The following is a 25,346-nucleotide window of genomic DNA, read 5'->3' as shown; positions in this document are numbered from 1 at the left end:
CCAGATGTGTGAGACCAGGGAGCAGCGGAAATAGGCTCCACAGTCACAGAACACTCCCTCGTCTACCATCCTCTTCCTGGTGGTATAGATGGCTACTTTGGCTAGTGCCAGGAGGAGACTGACGAGGCGGTCTCGCGACTTAGTGGGACCACAAATAGGGTGTGCGAATATAAATAAGTGTGGGGAGAAGTGCAGCCAGAACCTCAGCAGGAGGTTCTGGAAGAGCCGGAATAGGGGCTGCAACCTGGTGCACTCCAGATACATGTGTGCCAGGGTCTCCCTTGCACCACAAAAGGGCAGGTGTCCAGGATGGGGGTGAACCATGCCAAGAACATGCCCATGCTCACGGCCCAGTGAAGGAGCTGCCAGCTGATATCCCCGGTGGGCCTCGGGACCAGGTTGGAGTATAGGCTGGCCCACTGGGGTGCCTCACTCTCCCGAGGCAGAGGTGGTCCCACCACATTGTATTGGGGCAGGACATGAGTGTGGGGATGTGAAGGGTGTGGAGCATGAGTGTGTACAGATGTTTCCTTGGCACGGTCTGGAAATTAGCCAGCTGCAAGTCGTGAAGGGGTGGGATGGCCATGTGGGGCCAAGGGGCAGGGGCCCGAAGAAAATGTCTGGAGGGCCTTGGGTGCAAGGTGGGCGGGGGGCACCCTCTTGCAGGACTCAGTCAAGGTAGGCCTGAGCAGTGGGCAGTAAAGTGGCCCTCACCTCCTGAAGTAGGTGGCAGGAGTACGAGGGCCGGAGAGCCCCATGCGCTGAGCGAGCATCAGTGGATCCAGCCAATCTCCCCTGTCATAGTCCAGTAGGTCTCTGACTCTGGTGACTTCTGCTAGGACCAGCCTCTGTTGCACTGAGCAGGTCTCCGCCACCTGCACACGGAGTTGGGGGTTGTGTAGTAGAGGCTCCGCGATGAGATCCGCCCCCCTTGGTGGCTGCCATGAACTTGGTTGCCGAGACCAGTTTCGAGGTTCGGAGGAGGTCCTGGTAGAAGACCGGCAGCCTGGAGAGGTATCACGGAAGACATCTTGGATGGAGATAAAGGAGCTGCCAGTCGTATCGGAGCCCTTGGAAGCAGCATAGGAAGGCATGCACCAGGCATGTGCCATCCATTTCAAGGTCAGGGTGAGCATTTGGAACTGACTACTGGCAAAATTAGCGATATATTAGCATATGCAATCTTCCTGTTGTGCAGTGGAGGCCAATGCATGCTGTTCTGGCAGTGCCAGTGCAACGACGGATCGGCAGTGAAGCAGTTAAAGCAGGATGAAATTGGACTGATAATTTCTGCTATTGGACTCTCATACTGCTACAGTCACAAATTATGTGAATTGTCAGCAGGATGGTAGCTGATAACAGAAAAGGCTCAGAAGTGCCAGTTTTAAATTAAAAATGTATTTTCAACTACAATTCACAGCTTCTGCAAGATGACAAATGCTTCTCACCATGTGAACTTTCAGAGCACTGTAGTGAGCAAAGTAGATGCAGTTTTCTTGTAGCTATTTAACATCCTGGGCTTTGTATTCTGGAATGATAAATAAACATGAATTTTCTAGGGGCCACTGGGCCAAATTTTCACCAGCTGCAAATCAGCATAGCTACATGGAATTCAGTGGTACTATGCTGATTTACTCCAGCTGAAGCTCTGACCCGTTCTTGATATCTGGCCGAGATGGCGGTACTACCCATAGCTAAATTGTCCTAACACTTTATTATAAGACCATGTTTTCTGTTTGCTCATAACTTTCCCAGACTTAAACTATTTGGGCAGAGGCGACATGTGGGGGCAGCACATGAGGGTCACGTGCCCCCCAGATTTCTGCCAGAGTTTGCTGGCCCAGCTCGGTCTTATGGTGCAGCCTGGCCTCCTGATTGTTGCAGGGCAGGACTGCTGCTTTCTGAAAGGGGAAACTGAGGGTGGGGGGGGAGAGTGACTCCAGCTGCTCCGGGGGTGGCCGAACCTTTAAATTGTGCCCCCTCCCACTATCAGCAGGTATGGGTCGTCTCTGTATTTGGGATGAAATTTTCTGTGTTGTGTGTCTGCCTCAGGTGGAATATTTTTGGAAAGTTTCAGAAAAAATATTTCCGCTCTTTCTGAGAAAGATGTTAGGGGGAAATAATGTAATTGACTCGAATGCAGAGTGTGGCTGCTGGTAGAACTGATTGGAACTCAGAATTCCTGGAATTCCATGGGAAATTCTGACATTTCAAGAAAGTTTTGAGTCTGAACTGAAACAAAAACATGACATTTCAAAACTTCCCAAGGAAAGAAAATCCAGACACTGTGTTTTTGGTTTGATTTTTTTTTTCTAAACAAAACAGAGCAGCCAGCTGCCTTGACTCTAGGGAACTCCCTGGCCACCTCTGACTAGAGCTGAGGAAATCATTGATTTTTGGTTTTTGTTTCAAACAAAAACTGAATTTGTCTGTTTTTTCTCAAATAAACAAAAAATAGGAAAAATGTTGTTCATTCAGGTCAAAGAAAGCATTTGGAATGGTGATTTGAAATGAAATTTTGTTTTGAAATGTCATTTCAAAACAAAATGTTGAAACATTTTGAAACAAACCATTTTGACATTTCCAAAATGTTTTTTCAGGTTTTCCAGCTGAAACTACTCACGGAATTCACAAATTGTTCCAGTGCCCTAAACAATGTATTTTTGGTGAATTTACAGTTTGCTGAAATAATTGCACCCAGTTCTGTCCTTTACTCTGTGGGGCTCCCTGGGCTTCAGCCAGGGCTCCCAGGCTCCCTGCCACAGAGCGGAGAGCCTAGCAGGTCGGAGAGCCCCCAGATTGATATGGGGCTCTCAGGGAGCCTTGGCTGAAGCTTGGAATCCCTGGAAACCCAGGGTTCCCAGCCCTGGGGCACTCCTCATGGTGGGATTGCCCTAGTGTCGCAAACTCTGGAAGCAAACTCCCCAACAGCCTGCCAGGCAAGCTGGCAGGAAACCTTGCTAGTTTGTGAAAAGACAGGACTTGAGCCATCCTCATGAAAATTCACTCAAATTTGTCTGTGCTATAAGTATCTGAAAATTGCTATTTGCATGGAAAGTTTTCTAAAGGGCTGGAAAGGGTTATCCAAGGTGCACCAAAAAGCTTCATGATATAGAAATCTACCGAGTTTCAGCAGAAGAAAGCTCTGTCAGCTGCTCGGGCAAATGGTTTATCTATTAGAAGTCCACAGGGGAAAACAGCCAGCAATTTTCATTAACATTATTAATAATAGTTGGAACCTTACCATATGTCCTAGAGGCATGGATGCTACTTCTGAGGAGAAATGTCAACAGCTCAGAGGATAATTATGAGAAAAAGTGAGAACATCTGGGTTTAGATGCCTCTTGCTACCAATTGTGGTTTATCCAAAACTGGCTCAGGAGTATCTACTAATTCTGGTCTGTACCTTTATCTGGCCTTTAGCTTTAAAATGTTTTTTGCTTTTATTATATTATGATATTGCTCAGGTAGCCAGCAGACAGACTTAAATGTTTGTGGTCAGTGTGAGCAGGTCATATTCCAATAGAGAGAACGTCATGATTTTATTATTTTTATTTTATTTTTTAATGTAGGAAATTCATAATCCAGCATTTCAGTCTGTCATCTATGATAAATGTCTTGTGCTGTCGAATCTTTAATGGCACTGCAATCTTGATTTCTTCTCCTTTTCCCATTGCTATTCAAGTAAGTAAGTAAGTAAGTATAATATCACCAAAATGAGCTTCTGTAGTATAGGCAATTTTGAACTCCGAGAGGCTGTCCATGAATTGCATAACACATATTTTGGTGATTTTCAGGACCCACCCACTGCTTGTAACACTGAAACAGACATGCAAAATTAAAACTCACCCGCCTTCTCATGCGTTACATAACTCATGGACAGCTCCTATTATGGACCTTCTGGCTGTAGCAAAAAGGTCACTGAGTGTCTGCCAGCATCTCACCCAATGGAAGAAGTATTAAGATAAATACATTTTATTTATTGAATAAGATTACTGTAAATTAAATGAGCATTGTGAAAGTCTAGGTATTTTATCATTTCTAAGTCACACCCACTCCAATGTTATGTAATATCAGAGTTGAATTTAATTATAAATGGGATTTCAGAGACGTAGCTGGCAGAATTTTGTGTCCTTTTTGTTGGAGACTAGTTCCCATTCCACTTTTTCATCAAAAGAAGTAAATGCAGGTGTGGCGGAACTGTGTGAGTCTTTCATTCATGTGAGACTGGGACCCAGGTTCCTGACCTTTGAAATTTGAGAATGACACTTTGATCTGTTCTTGTCTCTCTTTTGCTCTTGTGATTATATGTTGCCCAACGAAGCTTACACATGTTTTTATTAGAGATTTCTTGCCTGACTTAGTGATTTATGTTTCCCAGCTTTTAACATTTATTGATGTCTCAATTCACAATGTTATGTCTTCAAATGCATTTGCTAATGAATGTAAGGGTTTCATATTTTCATTGATTCAGTCTCTCTAACACATTTCAGGAAGAACACATTTCAAGAGACGCATGCATTATTTAGTGATTTTCTTTGGGGGCCTCTCACTAATTTTATTTCTTCAGCCTGTTGGTTTTCACATCATTTTCTTATTTTGCATGAACTTACTTCTGATTCCCTCAGTTCCTTTTTTGAGTTATTTATTTGTATTTCTACAACTTATGCTATATCTACTTGCATCAGATCAAAAGTAATTTCCCCATCTACAGATATACAGTAGTTACTTCTGACTTAATCACTTCTCTTTCCATTTCTAAGGCAATTACTAGCAGTCTGATTATGTTCCAGTCCTTTTACCCATCTGCCATTCCGATTCAGAAAGCTCCTCCCCTAATTTTAATTCAGCTGCCCTTGGTCAGCTTCTCCTACCTATCATCCTTACTTGGAAATTCTCGACTCTTTTTTGCTTCTTTGACATATGTAAAGTCTCCTGGGGCACACCTTGTAGTATCGAAGAGTTACTGCATTTGGATGCCTATATACTATCCAAAGGCACTGACTGTTAGTAGTAACTGGATTAAAGAAAAAGGAAGATCTCTGGATGGGACAAAATGTAGGGGAGAAGTGGAAAGCAATCATGATGAAGGCAGACTTTGTGATCTCCATGAAAAAGCCATCAAATGTAGCCATCAAATGTTACAAGGCTACATTGTCTAGCCCATAGGATAACAGATCTGTCAGTAACAGTTTGTTCTGATAATGTAAAGCACTCCTGAGAATGTTCAGCAGGGAAATGTTGTAATAAAATAGGACACAATTTCAGAATAACTGCAACTATATTGACAGGTTTCAGAGTAGCAGCCGTGTTAGTCTGTATCCGCAAAAAAGAAAAGGAGTACATGTGGCACCTTAGAGACTAACAAATTTATTTGAGCATAAGCTTTCATGAGCTACAGCTCACTTCATCAGATGCATCCGATGACGTGAGCTGTAGCTCACGAAAGCTTATGCTCAAATAAGTTTGTTAGTCTCTAAGGTGCCACAAGTCCTCCTTTTCTTTTTGCAACTATATTCCCACTCTGAGGTCCCTCAAGGGCACCCACTTAAGTTATCCAGTTCCCAACAGTCCCTGCTTTTGGGTGGAGACCCACATCTCTCTCCCTCTGACCAGGGGGTTTTAAGGCTGCACAGTTCCCCACTTCACACTGTGATATCCTCAGCAAATCAGTCTGCCTAATGGCTAGCACCTGTGCGTTGCTTTCTGTCCAAGGTCTATCATCAGTGTATTGCCAGCAGTTACAAGTTACCACACAACTCTTTCTAAACAAGCACCTTATTCTTAAGGTGAAAGCATCACAGAGAAGACATTTAAAAATTCCTATGCACATGCTAAAAGCCTACTAGAGGTCACCCCTCAGTCTGATGGGGCCCTCATCAGCTAAAGTATTTCCAACCCATCTGCAAGGTTTGGAGCCCTTGGAGTCTTCACTGGATCCGCTAAATCAACCACCGATGCATCCATCGCCACATGTCGATTCCCCAGTAAGTATAGACAAGCCCTACGATTTACTCAATTCAGGTAAACAAACTTGAGGTGGCTGCTGAGTAGGTATCAGTAGGATCAGAGGTGCTTTTTGCTTCCTCCTTTCCTCCCCCATTCTGCACCACACTCTACACAAGGGAAATATCACTTCAAAGTGCTTAGGATCGGACTAAGCATTGTCAATAATACTGGCTACAATGCAGGCAGAGGGAAGAGAGAAGGAAGAATAAGAAATTGTGTGTCGGGTGGGGGCAGCAGGGCAAGGGCAGGTTGTCAGAAATAGGAGGAAGAGGGAGCAGAGCTTCTCCTTTCCTCTACTTCACTTTCTCCCTGTGGGTCTTTGCAGTCACTGCATTTTGGTGATTTGCGCATCCTTGCAACCCAACTGAGGGTGTAGCCTCAGTTTAAGACCCCTCCCCTTAGCTAAGACATTCGTGATACACTAAATTAGCTTCGATGACATCTACTTATTAACTGCAGTTGTTATCTCTAATTTGCCTTTGATATTAAAGAACATTACTCCAAACACAGCACTCATCCTGAGGAAAAGAATCACAGATATATGGCAGCTGACTCTGCAAAGGGGAGTGAATAGCCAAAAATATGTGTTTAAAACGTAATTAATAATTTGTTCTTTTCATGCATGAACTTATCTGAACCTCTTATTTTTTAAAAAAAGGATGAAATTTGGTTTGGATCCTCGTAATAACCAATTTCTGGCCAATATGCTCTTTTTCTGAAGCAGTTTATCTGTCTTATATACACACCATTGTGTGAAAGTCTTATGCAATCGTGTATCAAACACAGCAGCTAGGGACAACTGTTTCTCCAATATAGCTGCAAAGGGTAAGGGGAAAAAAACCCAGCAATTTTATTTAGAATTATTTACAGCATCTTGCATTTTACTATATATGTCTGTTAGAGGCACTGAAGAGGAACTTCAGCATTTTGGTGATAATAATTTTTTGTTAAGAAAACTGAAAAAAGAACTCAGATACCTCCTGCTGGTATAGTGTTCTCTCTAGACCTGACTCAACAACATTTCATTCTTGCTTGTGTATTTCAAGCTTTCACATTTTAAATCTCTCGTAGCCATTTTGGTGCCTGCAAAATATAATTCTACTGTGTAACTCCAGTTTTACATTGGTATAAATCCATTGATTTCAGTTGAGCTATATTGATGTGAAATAAATGTAAGGGATTGGAGAATAAGGCCTATCATGGTGGTCATGCAGAGAAATGAGTGAATAATTGATTCTTCAATTCGAAGAACCAAATAATAATAATAATAATTTGATTTGTTTCAAACTGAAACTGATTTTTTTTTCATTTTTTCTCAATAAAATGAAAAAGCAAAAGAATTTTGTTTGGGACCAGCAAAATATTTTGAATGTCACTTCAAAATATTGTTTCAAAATGAAATGTTGATTTCAAATGCCAGTTCAAAACAGTTCATGTTGACATTTAAAAAAAATTTTGTTTTCAGTTTTTTTTCCTGCCAAATCTGTTTGCCAAATTCAACCCAAATTCACAAATAGTTTCAGTGCCTAGAAAAATGCATTTTGTGGCACATTTACTCTTTGCCAAATTTTTTTTACCCATCTCTGATCACTCATAAGCACTGCTTTGGGGCTGGCCTGATTCTCACTTATTCTAGGGACCCTTTGTAGTATAAGAATGGAGTGAAAGGGCCTTACCGTAAATGAGAATCAAGTCGCTGATGTCTGTGTGAGATCCTACATGGTTGAAAATTGCAGCAATTATGATTCTGCTTAAGTAGCCTTCATTGTCTTTAGATGAAAACAGAGAAATAAAAAAATAAAAATGAAAAATTTTGAAGAGAAAAGTTTGAAAACAATTTTTTGTGCTAAATTTTGAATTAAATTGGTTTTGGAATCTGCAAAATAAAATTGATTTTGAAATTTCCCCCCCAAAATGTTTTCAATCTTTTAACCAGCTGTGATTAACATTATTCCTTGTTACCTTTCCCATCTCCATCACAGAGACCAACAGAGAAAATATTAGTCATCAGCTGCCAGCAGTTTACATTTGTGGTGATAAAGTGATGGCACATAGACTGTTGTATGTGAAGCCATTTGACAAACAGAGGCAGGTGAGGGGGAGCTGAAATGGTCCAAGATGCTAGGCCAGAAGAGCTCCAAACACTGCAAAAGCACAGTCTCTGCTTCAACAGAGTATAGGAGCAAAACAGGGCAGGCATCTTGCACAGTGGCACACTCCTAAAGAGTGTGAAAAAGAGTTCCTTTCTTGTGGAGCTTACATGGTAGTTGGGCGGGGGGTTCTTATGTGCCTGGCATGGCAACAGGAAAGGAGCTCCATTGCCACATTCTTGAGAAGCGTGCAGCAGTGGAGCGCCTTTCTTGTGCACTTTAGCAGGTGCTCAGTTTAGGAAGCAGGAACAAGTAAAACACTTCTCTGCATAATTCTCCTTGCAATGACCTCCTGATTCTGCATTAGCTCCTGTGCCACTTTATCAACAGTTTCAACTAGGGCTGTGGATTAATCGCAGTTAACACACCTGATTAACTCAAAAAAATGACACGCGATTTAAAAAATGAATCGTCATTAATTGCCGTTTTAATCACACTGTTAAACAACAGAATACCAACTGAAATTTATTCACTATTGTAGATGGCTTTCTACATTTTCAAATATATTGATTTAAAGTACAACACAGGGCTCACTTTATATTATTATTTTTATTACAAATATTTGCACTGTAAAAATGATAAACAAAATAAATAGTATTTTTCAGTTCACCTCATACAAGTACCATAATGAAAACTTCATTTCTAAGTTGCATTTGCTTTATCATGAAAATGCAACTAAGAAATGAAGATTTTTTTGGTTACGTAACTGCACTCAAAAACAAAACAATGTAAAACTTTAGAGCCTACAAGTCCACTCAGTCCTACTTCTTATTCTTAGACAATTGCTGAGACAAACAAGTTTGTTTAACATTTACGGGAGATAAGGCTGCCGGCTTCTTATTTACGTCACCTGAAATGAGAACAGGTGTTCGCATGGCACTGTTGTAGCCGACGTTGCAAGACATTTACGTGCCAGATATGCTAACCATTCATATGTCCCTTCATGCTTTGGCTACCATTCCAGAGGACATGCTTCCATGATGATGATGCTCATTAAAAAAAGAATGCGTTAATTAAATTTTGACTGAACTCCTTGGTAGAGAATAGTATGTTTCCTGCTCTGTTTTACCCCTGCCATGTATTCCATATTCTTGCAGTCTTGGATGATGACCCAGCACATGTTGTTTGTTTTAAGAACACTTTCACTACAGATTTGACAAAACACAAAGAAGCTACTGTGACAAAGTTCCTCCTCTACCTTCGTGTGTCTTGCGCTTATTGGTGGATTTGCTCACCTTGGAGATTCACAGCAACCCTCAGTTTGGCCATTTTCATGAACCCACAGTCCAGGTCAACTCCTCCTGTGTCTGATCAGGAGTTGGGAGGTTTGGGGGGAACCCAGGTCCACCCTCTACTCTGGGTTCCAGCCCAGGGCTCTGTGGAATGCAGCTGTCTAGAGTGCCTCCTGGAAAGCTGTGTGTCAGCTACAACTCCCTGGGCTACTTCCCCATGGCCTCCTCCCAACACCTTCTTTATCCTCACCGTAGGACCTCCCTCCTGGTGTCTGATAATGCTTGTACTCCTCAGTTCTCCAGCAGTACACCTTCTCACTCTCAGCTCCTCACATGCACACCACAAACTGAAGTGAGCTCCTTTTTAAACCCAGGTGCCCTGATTAGCCTGCCTCAATTGATTCTAGCAGCTTCTTGATTGGCTGCAGGTGTTCTAATCAGCCTGTCTGCCTTGATTGTTTCCAGAAAGTTTCTGATTGTGCTGGAACCTTCCCTGTTACCTTACCCAGGGAAAAGGGACCTACTTAACCTGGGGCTAATATATCTGCCTTCTATCACTCTCCTGTAGCCATCTGGCCCGACCCTGTCACACTACCAATGTGAGATTTCTATAGCATTCAACCCAAGGTTTCAGAATCTGAAGTGCCTTCCAAAATATGAGAAGGGTGAGGTGTGGAGCATGCTTTCAGAAGTCTTAAAAGAGCAACACTCTGATGTGGAAACTACAGAACCTGAACCACCAAAAAAGGAAAACAACCTTCTGCTAGTGGCATCTGACTCAGATAATGAACGTGCATCGGTCCACACTGCTTTGTATTGTTATTGAGCAGAACTCGTCATTGGAGTGGTGGTTGAAGCATGAAGGGACATATGAATCTTTAGTGCATCGGGCATGTAAATATCTTGCAACGCCAGCTACAACAGTGCCACGTGAATGCCTGTTTTTACTTTCATGTGACATTGTAAACAAGAAGTGGGCACCATTATCTTCTGCAAATGTAAACAAACTTGTTTGTCTGAGTGACTGGCTGAACAAGAAGTAAGGACTGAGTGGACTTATAGGCGCTAAAGTTTTACATTGTTTTATTTTTTGAATGCAGTTATTTTTTGTACATAATTCTACATTTGTAAGTTCAACTTTCATGATAAAGAGATTGCATTACAGTACTTGTATTACGTGAATTGAAAAATACTATTTCTTTTGTTTTTTACAGTACAAATATTTATAATAAAATAAATATAAAGTGAGCACTGTACACTTTGTATTCTGTGTTGTAATTGAAAGCAATATATTTGAAAATATAGAAAATATCCAATAATATTTAAATAAATGGTATTGTATTATTGTTTAACAGTGCGATTAATCACAATTAATTTTTTTGAATCGCTTGACAGCCCCAGTTTCAACACATACATCAATAATTATATTCAAAAGTTAGTCAGGTGTATGTTGGCAGAGTTTGTAAATGTATCTTATGGCCAGACAAGACTGTTATTGGAGAGTGTAAAGTGAATTTTCACATGTCAATACCATCATTATTAACTGAATATATGAACTAATATTTATTTTTTTATCTAAGCTAATTTAACTGGTCAGTTCTAGTCTCTTGATACTTAGGCTGTTTTTTACTCTGTAGTTATATATTTTGCTATATGATTTCCTTTCGCTATTCTGGGCCTAAAGCTAACCTCACACTGATGTAATTCCACTGAATTCGATAAAATTACACCTGACTTACAGTGTGAGACCAGAATAGTGCTCTCAGTTAAGCAAGTTTGTTTGAGTGAGAAGTAATTTAAGGGTTGCTGGAAATCTGAGCCACAGCACCCGTGACAAGGAACTTCTGAACTTACAACCTGCTCTGCAAATGTCCTGGCAATAGTTATGTTGGAGTAAATGCAGGTCTCATTAATCTTCAGGCTAATACACTAATTAAAAGCATTTTCAGGCTGTAAAGCTTCAGATCAGGCCTCAGAACTGAGTTGACTTCAACAGGGGCAGTGGGTGTAATGACCTTATGCTGCAAGGTGGCTTACTTCTCTCACACCATCAGTTTTAATTCTTCTTGATCCTTGTTGCAGGGTTTTGATGCTAAAGGATCATGGGGTTCTTTTGAAACCCCTGGAGTGCATTGTGGGCTCTCTCCTGACATGCCACTCATTGTTACTTCCCTCAGTGGCATCAATTTTAACTATAAATAAGTGCTGCTCCAAAATGTTTTTCTGTGTTAGTTGTGGAGATTCTTGGCATTCTGCCTCACGTGTGAGTATATAAATATAGGTCTGTACTTGAAAGGTGTGTTATCTCTGTGTTTCTACTGCATGTCAATGTGTTACTTTAATTTCTGGGTTATTTTGTATTTAACGTGTTTTATGTACTGTATTTAACATTAAGGGTGTCTATATAATGTGGAGGATGGAGAGCAGTGTGATGCTATATTCACTCTAACTGCTTCTGGGTGCAGGGGTGAATATGGGGGAGATGAAGTCTCAAGCAGTTATGGTGCCCCTAGCATTGTGAGTGAAGTGTGAAGATAAATATATACCACACTGACATTTTCCATATTAGTATGTAACCTTTCTGCCAGGTGTCTTTAGCAGTAGTAAATCAATGATGTTTGGGGGCTCTTTTAAAAAAAAAAATAATTATCTTGTGTGCCCATCTAAAATCTTATCCATCTCCAAATTTTAGAAATGTAACCAAGTTTCACAAGTATTTGTTCCTGACTTGCAAGCACTCAGAAGTTCTTGAGAGAATGAAACCACAAATTTGGGAGAAACAATAATTATATATTTATATAAAAATATACTTATATAAATTAGGAAAACCCAAACAGTATATGAGAGGTATGGCCAACCCCAGAGTCCCCTTTACTAATTGCCTGGCTTCAGCACTGCCAATCTAAAGTGTTAAAAAAACTGTGAGTTAGACCCTCAAAATCACGTGATTGATTTAAAAATCTTGAGATTAAAAAATATACTTTGTGTTCTTTTTATTTGCTTTTTGGGTTTTTTTGAGCCTTTAGGGTGCATTCAGGTGACATTTTCAAGCTTTTCTCTGCAAACCATGAAGGCTAGAAATGTATTTATTTTGAATCATAGCTGAGATTCTCACGTAATCTCTTGTCTCCAGGTGCTGGGGCTCTAAGTAAAACATCAAATATCAGGAGATACATGATAAAATTGTGAGAGCTGACAACATTGTGGCTTGCTGAGGCCCAGGGCTCTTAGTCACCAGACAGTCACCATCCACCTAACACTTCATTTGCTAATCCAATTAGGCCTTGTCTACACCTGCTGCTGCCTTCAGGGTACACGTAGCTAGATGCCTCAGTGAAAGCAGGCTGCATCCACACTGAGGTGTATAGCTACATATGACAGTGAAAGACTCTGGTAGTGGGGAGGAAATTGGGAAAGGCTCTGGCAGTCTTTCTGTGAGGCAGGAAAAGGCTTTGGCAGTGGGAAGGCAGCGGAACACTTAGGGTTGCCAGGTGTCCGGTTTTTGATCGGAATGCCCGGTCGAAAAGGGACCCTGGCAGCTCTGGTCATTACCACCGACTGGGCTGTTAAAAGTCTGGGCCATTAAAAGTGGTGCTGTAGGGCTAAGGCAGGCTAGTACCTACCTGTCCCAGCACCATGCTGCGCCCCAGAGACAGCCAGCAGGGCCGGCTCCTAGGTGTGGGGGGAGGCACGGGGCTCCGCACACTGGCTCCGCACTCCCATTGGCCACCGCGGCCAATGGGAATTGTGGGGGAGGGGCAGTGCCTGAGGTGAGAGCAGCACATAGAGACTCCTGCCCCCACCCTCCACCTAGGAGCCGGACCTGCTGGCTGCTTCTGGGGCACAGTGCAGCCAGTGCAGTGCAGGGAGCCTGCCTTAGCCCCACTGTGCCTCTGACCGGGAGCTGCCCAAAGTAAGCCCATGCCCCAACCCTGAACCCCAACCCCCTGCCCCAGCCCTGAACCCCCCAAACCTGAATCCCCCTCCTGCACCCCAAAGCCCTCATCCTGGCCCCACCCCAGAGCCCACACCCCCAACCCAGAGCCTATACCCCCTCCCACGCCCCAACGCCTGCCTCAACCCACAGTCCCCTCCCACATTCCGAATCCCTTGGCCCCACCCCCCAGCCTGGAGCCCCCTCCTGCACCCCAAATCCCTCATCCCTAGCCCCATCACGGAGCCCACCCCACCCCCCACAGCCGGAACCCTCACCCCCTCCTGCATTCCAACTCCCTGCCCCATCCCAGAGCCCCCTCCCATGCTCTGAACCCCTCTTTTCTGGCCCTACCCCGAAGCCCGCACCCTCAGTTAGAGCCCTCACCCCAACCCTCTGCCCCAGCCCAGTGAAAGTGAGTGAGGGTAGAGGAGAGCAAGCCACCGAGGGAGGTGGAATGTAGGGAGCGGGGTGCGGGGCCTTGGGAAGGGATGGGGCCTCGGGGAAGGGGCAGGGCTACGGTGTTCAGCTTTGTGCGATTAGAAAGTTGGCAACCCTAGGGACACTACACTGCTAAAAATAGCAGTGTGGACATGGAAGGCTCTGCTTGGGTTTGTCACAAGCCATCTAGGGTATACACCCTAAGGTTCTGGCTTGTCTCTACTTTTCTCTCCTAAGCAGTGTCTCGCTGCCTACACTGCTATTTATACCTGTGCTCGCTGGGCATGCAGTATCTGTACTCGCCGCTGTAAGTGTAGACCTACCCTGGGACTCACTGGTGGCCGAGTGGGTGTCAGCAAGCCGCTCTCTTCAACCTGTTTTTCTCAGTCCAGCAAAACTCTCACTGCCACCAGGTCCTATTAATCCTTGGAACTTTGATGAAGAGGTCAAAGGCCACAATTCTGTTGAGCAGGGTGTGGTCACAGAAGTGTTTGGTGCTCCCAGAAGACTTTTGATCAGACTAGTGGTTCATGTTCTGTAGTATCTGCCAGTGGCTAGTACCAACTGCTTCAAGGGCAGAAGGAAGAAGCACTACAGGAGGCAGTTTTGAGCTTGCCTGCCCCAAGGGAAAGTTTTCTCCTAACACTGTATAGCTAAAGATTGACTTATGCATTGACACATGAGAGTTTTTATCCCTCCTAGAATGCTTCTTTTTAAATATTTGCTATTATAGCTGGATATTCTTCTTATCCATGTAAAGTCCAATAACTTTTTTTCAATTCTGGTAGCTTTTATATAATTGTATATTTGGCAATGAGTTCCACAGGCTAACTGTGCCTCATGAGAATAAGTATTTTATCACCTTTGAATTTGCCAGTTATTCAATTTCATTAATAGTCTCTTGTCCTAGTAATATGAGACAGGGCGAATAGACGTTTGTGATCTACCTTCTCTATGACACTTAATTCACAAACTTTTTTAAAAAGGGGGAGATTATTAAAGTTTTATAATCCATCATTGTCTTTATTGAAAAATCCCACCAAACATATAAGAAAATTGCAAGTCTTCCTATAAGTATTTTGAATTTTTCTATATAATTTTTAGATAATTATATACCTATTATAGAATTCTATATGATTAAAAAACCGATCGAAAAAGCTATATTGTTGTATTACATTCTATAGGGTTTTAGGGAAATTTCTAAGGAACTTTGTTAAATTTGTATAGAACACTCTTAGTTGCTTAACACTTCTTAAATTCCATATGACTTTTCCATGGAAGTCTTATTTTGGGCTAACGTTTCACTCACACAATGATTTTGTTTTATGTTTGTTAGGGACTCAGGAGCAGGATACATCCATTGTCTGTTGGAAAGTGGAGAGGGAAACTAACTCTTTAGTGTCTGCATTGAAAGTGAGGAGAGAACAGGTGTAGTAATGCATTGTTTGGGTGATTAAGCCCTATATAAAAAGTACCATTTTGGAGGAAGGAGGTATATGTTCATGTGTATTTTATGCTCTGATCTCATCATAACAATAAACAGTAGTATAAAAAATAGGATAACTAAAATGTGGCTTTATGCTGAAAAGCAACAATAAAAATGGCTCTGTAGAGTTCCATATGTATTATCTGTCAATGATTTCTATATTCAATGTGCACTGTGTTTCTAACTCCCAGCCTTGCAAATCCCACCTTGGATCTGACAGTCAAGATGAGTTCTTTCCTTTTGGGGCATTATCTGCAATAAGAAAAGTTTTGCAAGCCAAATTAATGTCTTCAATTACGCTGGTACAACCTCAGTCTGTAGTGGGGTGCACAGAGGTATCTGGCTGAAACTGCATTAGTAAATCTGTTGATGATGCCTATGAAGGAATAAAATTCAGCTCACCGCTCTCTCTTAGTTGTGTTGACTATGCAGGGTAACAGGAAGAAAAAGTAGTAAAAATGTGTTAGCTATTACGGTCAGCAGATAGAAACAGATCTGTTGAGTAAGAAAGTGCCATTTTTACATTAAAAGAAAAGGAGTACTTGTGGCACCTTAGAGACTAACCAATTTATTTGAGCATGAGCTTTCGTGAGCTACAGCTCACTTCATGATGAAGTGAGCTGTAGCTCACGAAAGCTCATGCTCAAATAAATTGGTTAGTCTCTAAGGTGCCACAAGTACTCCTTTTCTTTTTGCGAATACAGACTAACACGGCTGTTCCTCTGAAACCTGTCATTTTTACATTGTTACTTTTGAGCCTAGAACTAATCTTAACTATTAATTGCCCTGTTGTTTGTAAAAATATGTACACAGAAAATTGATATGATATCATTAATACCAAAATCACTGACAATGCAGTACATCACTTTGTATATCAGCTGTTCCTTCAGTACACACTATTAGGTCCTTGTTAAGCATTTATATTACATGTGAATCAGACATAAGATCATGATTTAAATCATGCCTTTGAGCAGCATGTAGTTACATAATTATCCTTTTAATTGCTGATGTTAACCTGTTTGTGTAATAGCAGATATTTCATGTAGCTCATTATCACCTCTGTAAATTTTGCACACTTGCACTTGGGAGTATGTTCTTAGGAACAGCAAGAAAGATGAGTATTCAATCTCTTCAGTTAAAACTTTGGGAAGCCTAAAAAGGAGTGTCTACACTCTAGAATTTCAGTCCCCACACAAGATCTATCTCAAAAAGCTGCTAATACTATTATAATCTGCTAGAACTCAGCTAGGCACTCCAATGTCATGGTGATAAGTACATTATAAGTAGATCAATGGAGAGATAATGTCACCTTTCTGCCATGCAGTAGCAGATTTTGGAGCTTTGCAGAATGGCTCCCTCTTGAAGGAGAAATCAGTGACATAGAATCTGAGTGTATTCTTAGTTCAACTTGTTTTATTTACATAGATACACCAGTCCTAGAACACAGGTAGTCACAACAGTATGCAGGCAATCCCTTCTTTCAAGGACCTTGGTCCAACATCATTGCTCAGTTCCCAGGGAGCAACGGTGCTTCAAGGATTAACTCTAGTTAGAGAAATTCAGGCATTGTTGCTGCTTGCCAGAACTCCCCCAAGGAGACTACATCAGAAAACCATCAGCACCACAGCCTTTCTTCTTACACTAAAAACTTACTCACAAGAAACTCTCCCCCTCACCCAAGACATTATGTAACAGTGCCATTAAAACAGGAAAAGTCTCCACATTCTCATTTGCCTATTTTTCATTTTTTTAAAAAGTCACTTTTTATTGTAATAAATCAGGGGTAATAAAAGTGATATTAAAATATGACATGCAGTCATCAAGGCTTATTGTAGGCATTGAATATTATCTGCCGTCTCCAGTCTTGTCTTCATGCTTCTTCCATGCTACCTCATTTGCTTGGAACAGTTTCCTACTGCACCCCGTCAGCCATCTTCTAGTCAAATTCCTCCTTATACTACATTTCTTCTGTGAATTTCTTCATTGGTAATCTACCAAAGGAAGACATTTAAATTATTTTAAAATTCAATAACAAACAAAAAGTAAGGTGAAACAAGCTTTTTTCTCCATGAAAAATCTAGACATTTGAGGCCACAAGTTGATATTAAACTGACCCCCTCTCCACTGATCCCTCTCCCTTAAACTGACCCCCTCTCCACTGATCCCCCTCCCTTAAACTGACCCCCTCTCCACTGATCCCTCTCCCTTAAACCGACCCCCTCTCCACTGATCCCCCTCCCTTAAACCGACCCCCTCTCCACTGATCCCCCTCCCTTAAACTGACCCCCTCGCCACTGATCCCCCTCCCTTAAACTGACCCCCTCTCCACTGATCCCTCTCCCTTAAACTGACCCCCTCTCCACTGATCCCCCTCCCTTAAACCGACCCCCTCTCCACTGATCCCTCTCCCTTAAACTGACCCCCTCTCCACTGATCCCCCTCCCTTAAACCGACCCCCTCTCCACTGATCCCTCTCCCTTAAACCGACCCCCTCTCCACTGATCCCCCTCCCTTAAACTGACCCCCTCTCCACTGATCCCTCTCCCTTAAACTGACCCCCTCTCCACTGATCCCCCTCCCTTAAACCGACCCCCTCTCCACTGATCCCTCTCCCTTAAACCGACCCCCTCTCCACTGATCCCTCTCCCTTAAACTGACCCCCTCTCCACTGATCCCCCTCCCTTAAACCGACCCCCTCTCCACACCCTGAAGGACCCCACAGGAAGCCAGGTGGCACTACAACCTTCTGTTCTTCCAGGTGATTTCTCCCTGCTCGATGAGAGGATCAGCTCGTGCAATCAGATATAATAAACAACTCCCTGATCCAGCCTGGGTGAATCTGTCTCTCTCTAAATCTGTCTCTCTCCATTGTCATCGTTCCAGCAGTCTTCTGCACCATCATGAGAGATTTGTTTTGTATTTTGTTTTTACCTGTGAAAAAGGAGTAGTAATTACTTAAACACCAAACAAAAAAAAAATAGAAAAATAGAAAAAGTTCATCTATCTCAATCCCAAAGTGAATTACATGGGGGTTTGAAAGGTGCTTGGGGCACAGGCAGAGTGGATAAATCACAAACCACCTCTGTCAAGACTTGAACCGCTGGACTGTGTCAGTTAATAAATGCTGAATTGCCTTTGTCCCCACAATTTTTCCAGCAGAAGTAGATATCCAGAGATGCATGTGGTGAAATAGAGTGAAGCTCTGCAGGTATAGAATTATAATATTCTTCTGTGCTATGCACTATAGTTGAACCATCTTTTCAACGACCTTCCACAGAAAAGGGAGGTAACTATTAAAATCATTAATGTTAAATTATTTTTTGTTATCAAGGGCTGGACCACAGCATGTTTAAGCACGGCTAACAACTAGCCCTCCCTAACATAGATACTAATCGTCTCCATCAGTTCAGGGCCTAGGAATTCCACCACCCGTGAAGGCCAGAGCAACGGTCCATCTCACAGAAGGTCAAGTGGACCTCTCTTATGGCAATTTGAAGTGTTGGTTATGTAAATAAATGAAACTCAGTCTGGGAAAATGGTGCATTCTCTTCCTCCTGCTTTGACACTCCTTCCATAGCATCAGAGTGACTACCCTGAAACCTTTGCAAATTGTTTATTTGCAAAACTGATTGAAAGCTCCTTGTATCACAAAACATTCCACTCTTCTTAACTGTGATGGAATCATGCTGGGTTAGTCAGATGGTCCACCACCTGGTATAGTCTGCTTGTGACTTTGTAGATAAGGTAGTTCGGTGAAGGAAAAGAATGACCTTTTAGTGTTCACTGCAGATAAGGCCTTGGTTTGGCAAACTATCTTTGATGCAATCCAAAGGCTTTAGCACTGGATCTCTCTCACTGATGCTCTTGTCCATTAGCCAGATTCATTCCTAGCATAAGAGTTGAACTTGCTTAGGCCAGGGAAGATCTGGTCCTCCTTCCTTCACACTGCATTTGTTTCAGCCTATTAGTAAATAATGGTAAATCTGGGAGAGTAATGCAGATGGAGCTGACAAATAGAGCCCATAGCATGAACATACACCACAAGTGGTTGTAATGCCACACCAGGCCTGGTACAATGATAGGACAGTATTAGTCTCCAGATTTCTAGAATCCAACAGGATTCATCATCCTTTGGGAATGGGGTGGGATGAGGAGGGTTGGAGAGGAGAGATGAGGCTGCACAGTAACTCACCCACTGCATTGATCGAATGGAAAAACCAACAACTCTGCTTGGAGGACCTTGATGCTGAAAAATAGGTCATTGTCAACAAGTTTTCCTATCATAGACACATGCTGAAATATTTAGCCTTTCCCTTGATTAACATCCCATGCACTTCCTCCCCATAATAACCTGTGTACTAGTAAAATAAATTTGGCCCACCCTATTCTTATTTTATTGAGCTTCTATAATAAGCAACTTCACGTACAGAAAGGAGAAACCTAGGGAAGAACATACATCTAATTTTGCTTCATAATGCTAATATAATTCTTATCTAAGGTCAGGTCTACACTACAGACCTATATTGGTGTAACAACGTTGCTTAGGGATGTGAAAAGTCCGCATTCCTGAGTGATTTGTTATACCGACCTAACCCCCTGTGTAGACAGTGCTGTGTCGACAGGAGAGCTTCTCCCATTGGCATAGCTACTGCCTCTTGGGGAGGTGGGATATGGGAGAAGCTCTCCTGTCTGTGTAGAAGCATCTTCACTTAAGTGCTACAGCAGTGCAGCTGCGCTGGTGCAGTATTTTAAGTGTAGATCTGCCCTAAGTTACAAATACGTTATCTCATAGTAAACCATGCTTTAGAGGGAAGTGGTTTTAGTCTGTTTTGATGAGTAAGGCTATATTAGTATAAAGGAACTAGATTATAGTCATTCTTTCACTAGATATGTCTAGAAAATACCAACTTTTTTCATGTTTCATGCTGTGTTTTCTCCCATTGTGGTAAGTGTAAGTCTCTTTATTAATCTGTGTTAGGCTGATGGAACTTTTCCATTCTCTGAGTGTTATTGTTGACACCCCTATTTTTAGATTGTTCTAAAGATGCTTCATGAGAGTGGCATTTTGATATCCTAACCTGAAATGCCTCAACAGGGTATGTGGACATATCAGTACAAAGTTCTTAAAGACGGTAGGCATCCAATAGTTCAAAGGAAGTCAAGGGGCTAAACAATGTCCTTACTCCCTGGGACCTCTGAACAACTTCCTTTGCTTGGAGGTTGTTGCAATTCTGAAGTTGTTTTAAGCACAGCTCTGTTCTCTGTCTTTCTTTCTGGTGGTGTCGTTTCCCTGGATTCACTCAGTGGCTCATGCCATGTCAAAGGCCACTGACCTTTTCACTCTGATGACAAAAAGACTGGAAACAGATTGTGCTCAGAGAATTGGTCACTAGGAAAAAAAGTGATGAAGGCTAATCTTCAAGTATTGACTTTAGAGTATTGTCTCTTTAACCAACTTCCCTTTAAAGTGTAGTAAAGAGACTCACTTTCATTTACTCTCAAGTCCTCTGGAACACAATAAACTTTCTACAGATCTTTCTTTTCTCAATTTAAAGATAATCCGTAGCTCTTGCAGGCTGTTCACTACTTTACACAGTTTCTCTTAGGGCATGCTTCACTAACAAGTTAAAATCCACTTATGCTGGTTTTCTGGGGAATTTACTTTAAAAAATCCAAACAACTGAGGAATGCATCAAATCCAAATACATTCTGAAGTATATCATCCAAGAAGGAAAGCCAAGGATATCTGAGACGGGACTAAAAAATATTAACCAATAAATTTAAGGGACCTTTAGGCCACCTGCCTCTCCTTCCCAACTATGCAGCTTCAGCAACACCTACAGTTTCCCACCAGGAATGGCAGGTTTCAGATGCTGTGGCACATAATCAATCTGAATTATTTGCGCACAACTTAGTTTTTGCTGAAAAACAGTGACAAATGCAAGGTAAATATGGGTAAATACTGCTTGGGACATTCATTTCTGCATTATTTCCTGGTGTTAGTTGAAAATCGTGTACATTATTCTAAATGGCAATACTCCATTGGTATAGCTGACAGTATTGTTAATTATTATTAATTATTATTATTTATTTTGTGTATTTTCATAGTGCCTAGGAGTCCTAGTCATTACCTAGGACCCTCTTGTGCTAGGTCCTGTACAAACACAGAACAAAAAGACAGTCTCTGCCTCAAAGAGGTTTCAATGTAAGTATAAGACAAGAGACAACAAATGGATACATACAGACAGACGGGAGAGTGCAAGGAAACCTACAGTACATCTACGCAGCAATTAAACACCCACAGCCGGCCCAGGTCAGCTGACTCAGGCTCACAGGGCTCAGGCTGCAGGACTGTAAAATTGCTATGTAGACGTTTGGGCTGGACCCAAGCTCTGGGACCCTGTGAGAGGGGAGAGTCCCAGAGCCTGGGCTTCAGTCTGAGCCTGAATGTCTACACAGCAATATTTAGTCCCACAGCCCAAGCACCATGAGCCTGAGTCAGCTGATCCTGGTGATGGCCGTGCTGTGTGTCTTTTATTCCAGTGTAGATGTACCCAATGAGACAAGATTGGTCAGCAGGAGAGGCATTGGTTTCAGCACACCAGCAGCCTAACCATTGTCAATATTTTTGTAGGCATCATGGCAAAGGAGAGTTTAAAGGAGGGTTTTGAAGGAGGATACATTGTTAGATTGCAGATGTTTATGCGGAGCTTCTCCCAAGCATGAGGGGTGGCATGGGAAAAAGCACGCATCCAGTATCCATGGGAGAAAAAAGTATTCGTTGATGCTGTGATATCATTTCCTATAAATGTTACTTTTGGTGGTAGTACTTCTGACATGATGCCCCTATGGCACATATCATTTCTTTGTCATCACATTCATTTTTTCTAGGCAAGTGTGTAATATATTTACTGGCTAGTTTAATTCTTCTCTGGGTTTGAGTGGCAGGAGATGTGGGCTATTGGTACGACATTTTGTTGCTTAAAATAATAATGCCGGAAGTCAAATTTAACAGCATGCCTTCTGCTTTTTTTCATTAGGGGATAGTGGTGCTCTCTTCCATACATCACAAGTTCACACTGTTTGCATCTCTTTATATTTTTAGGTTTCCTCATCTAGGACCTGATCCAGAGCCCACTGAAGTCAGTAGGAATCATTGGATCAGGCCCGGAGTGCTTAACTGCTATGTGTAGTATACACAGGACATAGCTCTTACTCTCTTTCCCCAACCACCTGATACACAGTCGGACTTCAGGCAATCAGGAGAAAATAACTTTTGTGTTTCAGAATAGAGTGTCCAAACTGGGCAGTTATTCTGTAATAGCTACATTAGTCCAGAATAGTTTAGAACAACATGATCCTGGTGCAGGACTGGGCTTGTATGCACTATGATTATCCAAATAATCATGATAATAGCTATGCCTGTGAATTTCCCCTGTGTAGACAAGGCCTAAGTGATTTGCCCAAGGCCACACAGGAAGTCAGTGGTGGAGCAGGGAATTGGGACATACCTCATAGGGTGACATCAGAAGGGGCAGGTTTATTTTGGAGAGAAGCAAGAGAACAGTCTGATAATGTTAAGGCAAATTTTTCATGTGTGTCTTAGTTGTGCCCACAGAAAATACGTCACCCTCTGAGGGCTAGACTGCACTGGCAACGCTCAAGCACTGCTGCGGCAGCGCTTTAATGTCTCTTGTGTGGTCGCGGCGCCAACACTGGGAGAGAGCTAGAAAAACCACCTCTATGAGGGGAGTAGCTCCCAGCGCTGGGAGCATGGCTCCCAGAGCTGGTGCACTGTTTACCCCGGCGCTTCATAGCGCTGAAACTTGCTGCGGTCAGGGAGGTGTTTTTTACCGCCCCTGAGCAAGAAAGTTGCAGCGCTGTAAATTGCCAGTGTGGACAAGCCCTTAGTGCACAAAACCCTCATTTCCACGCATCAATCAGTAATCGCCTGTAGAAGCACACATTTGGGTGTGAAATTAACTGATTTTCAGACGCAAATTACCAATTGTGTTTGAGTGCATGCACATTACTTACATTCACAATTTGATCATTTGAAACTATTATTCATTCGGTCCTGGACACCTCGTTAAGATGGATGAGTAGCTGCTTCCCACGTATGTGTTGTTTGGAGATGAAAGATAAAGTTAGAAGCTTGTCCCTTCCAAGCTATATCCACAACTTGTTTCACTGCAGATTTCAGCCTTGAATTATTTTGCCAGTGTGACGGCAACCCCCCCTTTGGGAACTGCAAGCTGATATGCCTAGACTACCTCTAAGCCCATTTTCCCTGGTAGCTTGGGACTTCAGTGCCCTGCCTGGTTTGAGCCAGACATGCTAGCCTGTTACAAACCCAGACCCATGTCTGAATTATGTCTCCCAAAAGCTGCAGGCTTAACTGAAAACAGTTTAAGAAGTGTTCCTGTCTCCAACATTCAGATGCCCAACTCCCAATGGGGTCTAAACCCCAAATAAATCCATTTTACTCTGTATAAATCTTATACAGGATAAATTCATAAATTGTTTGCCTTCTATAACACTGATAGAGAGATATGCACAGCTGTTTGTCCTCCCCACCCCACCCCCAGGTATTAATACATACTCTGGGTTAATTAATAAGTAAAAAGTGATTTTATTAAATACAAAAAGTAGGATTTAAGTGGTTCCAGGTGATAACAGACAGAACAAAGTGAATTACCAAGCAAATAAAATAAAGCATGCAAATCTAAACCTAATACAGTAAGCAGCGGAATACAAATAAAATCTCACCCTCAGAGATGTTCCAATACGCCTCTTTTACAGGCTAGCCTCCTTCTAGTCCGGGTCCAGCAATCACTCACACCCCCATGGTTACTGTCCATTGTTCCAGTTTCTTTTAGATAGCCTCTCCACCCCCAAAGGATATCTCTTGAGCCAGCTGAAGACAAAATGGAGGGGTCTCCCAGGAGTTTAAATAGACTTTATCTTGTGGGTTGACACCCCTCCCACCCCCTGTGTAGAATCCCAGCTACAAGATGGAGTTTTGGAGTCACAAGGGCAAGTCACATGTCCACGCATGACTCAGAACTTACAGGTAGCAGCCATTGTTCACATGCTACCTTGAACATCCTCAGGTAGACTTCTTACATGGATTGGAGCCTTCCAAGATCCATTGTCCATTAAGTGTTTCTGGACTGGGCACTTAACTTGCAAATTCCTTTCTAAAGAAGCTGCCCAAATGCCTTACTAAGGCTACTTAAAATCAAACAAGTACACAGTCAATAGTCATAACTTCAAATGCAAAATGATACATGCATACAAATAGGATGAATATATTCAATAGATCATAACCTTTGCAGAGATATGTTACATGGCATATGTAGCATAAAACATATTCCAGTTATGTCATATTTGCATTCATAAGCATATTTCCATAAAGCATTATGGGGTGCAATGTCACAGCCAGTTTGGTGCACTTATGCAATCCCCTATTGATAAATATCACAGGGGTGGCAGTAGGGAAGCAGAAATGCATATAGGACCCAAGTCACCTCGCGTTGACCATTGAAGGTAGTGGAAGTTTTTCCATGGACATCACTAGGGGTTGGATTTCACCCTCACTCTTTATTCTCAGTGTCTTGCAAGCACACATTCTGTACCTGTCTCCTAGAAAAATATTGCTGACTCCTGAAATTTGTGTGTGGGTTCCTTCCATAGACAACCCAACAAAAGAGCATGAGAAGCAAACGAGTAAAACAGCTTCTCTGGATTCACAAAAACTACAAGCATGAAAATTCTACCATCTTAGCTGATTCATGCAAAGAAAAAAATGTTTCACCAAAGTTTTCTACAAAGCTGAAGAAATAATAATGAAATGTAAACCAGGACTGTTTCTTTCTACAACAAAACTTTAATAACATTCATTTCTCTTCCAATATTCACATTAATTTCCTCTTTAGACAACATTTACTATTCAAGATCTTTAGACACACCGACAAAATATATCCAAACAATTATCATTGTGAGTGTTGTGTTAACAATTCCGGCAAATCTATCAAAACTGGGAGCAGAGAAAAGGTATTAATTAATGGGAGATATTACTGTATAGGAAAAGT

Source organism: Caretta caretta, chromosome 5 (assembly GCF_965140235.1).
Source record: "Caretta caretta isolate rCarCar2 chromosome 5, rCarCar1.hap1, whole genome shotgun sequence".
In the NCBI taxonomy this organism is placed as follows: Eukaryota; Metazoa; Chordata; order Testudines; family Cheloniidae; genus Caretta; species Caretta caretta.
The sequence above is the reverse complement of the archived record's forward strand: the minus strand, read 5'-3'. Positions refer to the sequence as shown.